The sequence below is a fragment of the Myotis davidii genome, unplaced genomic scaffold (genome assembly GCF_000327345.1).
Source record: "Myotis davidii unplaced genomic scaffold, ASM32734v1 scaffold633, whole genome shotgun sequence".
Lineage (NCBI taxonomy): Eukaryota > Metazoa > Chordata > Mammalia > Chiroptera > Vespertilionidae > Myotis > Myotis davidii.
In genome coordinates this window covers 77,030-78,705 of record NW_006284941.1, presented here as the reverse complement: position 1 = coordinate 78,705, position 1,676 = coordinate 77,030, and positions in this window count along the sequence as shown.

Below are 1,676 nucleotides of genomic sequence, written 5' to 3'. Positions count from 1 at the left end.
TGCATTTCTGTTTTGATTGGGAAGCCCGTTAGGAGCAGCTTTATTACAAGTTGTAGCTTTAAGTAGTGTCCTTCATATGTATCAGTTATTTCACCGGCACAGTAAAGTGTTTGGATGGAATTAATGGTGTACAGTAAGAGTTCTTCTGAGAAAAAAATGTATTGGCTCCCCATCCTAACCGGTTTGGCTCAGTGGATAGAGCGTTGGCCTGTGGACTGAAGGGGCCCAGGTTCGATTCCAGTCAAGGACACATGCCCTGGTTGCAGGCTTGATCCCCAGGATGGGGCATGCAGGAGGCAATGATTCTCTCTCATAATTGATGTTTCTATGTCTCTCTCCCTCTCCCTTCTTCTCTGAAATCAATAAGAATATATTTTTTAAAAATTAAATAAAAAATAAAAGTAATTATCATCTCACAAACTTGAAAGCTGACAAAAGTTTCTCATCTTTTGTAGAATAGGTCTTAGATTTTTTTTTCAGTTGTCCTTTTCTAGGATAATCCTTTTCCAAGATAACCATTAATAGATGGCCCTTTATCCTGGGCTTATTCTGATATAACTAATTAGTTGCTCTTTTCTTTTCCTTTTTATTGAATTAATTAGGGTAACACTGGATAACAAAATCGTACAGATTTCAGGTGTAGAATTCTATGACACATCATCTGTACACAGTACTGTGTGTTCACCACCTCAAGTCAAATCTCTTTTCTTCACCATTTATCCCCCTTATACCTTCCTCCCCCCCACACACACACCCTTTCCCCAGCAATAACCACACTGTTGTCTTTGTCGGTGAATGGTAGTTGCTCTTTTTAAAATTTAAAATTTTGTACTTTACCTAATTCTAATAGCTTCATTTTGCCAAGTTTCATTTTGATAATTTTGGATTTGAAGTATATCAGTTAACTCAGAAATCTTTAATGCAAAGGTTTTTTTCCATATACATCATTCTTTAGTGCTAGAAAATGACATGACCACTGAATAGCTACTCAGTAAACATCTTTCTTAGATTATGGATGGAGGAAAATGATTTTACTTATCATAGAATAAATATTTCTGATTACATTAGAGTACCTTTCTGTTAGGCAAGTTAGCCCTTAAATTTTGTGTCAGGCTTGAATAACTGCTTTGGCAACTTTGTAATCTGATCTCTGGCCTTTGTGGCATGAGAAGAGACATATTCCCAGATACCACCTTGACCTTGAGTAACACCTAAAGCAGCTATCTCCATGGCTTGTATCTGGCCAGTCTTTATTCACCCCCCAGCTACTTACATTTCAAGCTTTATAGTATAACTTTCCTACACCTGTCATCCTTGGATGTGCCAAAAATTTGCAGCATGATTCTTCAACCAGTTTCCAAAATTTCTGATAAGTTTTGACCTTAGGTATTAATCCACTTTCTTTTTATTAAATTACTAGAGGCCCGGTGCACGAAATTTGAGCATGGGAGCGGGGGAGTCCCCTCAGCCCAGCCTGCATCATCTCCAATTCAGAACCCCTCGGGGGATGTCTGACTCCCCAGGATCTGGCCTAAACTGGCAGTCGGGCATCCTTCTCACAATCTGGGACAACTGGCTCCTAACTGCTCACCTGTCTGCCTGCCTGATCACCCCCAACTGCCCCCCTGCTGGCATAGTTTCCCCCAACTGCCCCCCCTGCCAGCCTGGTCCCCCTA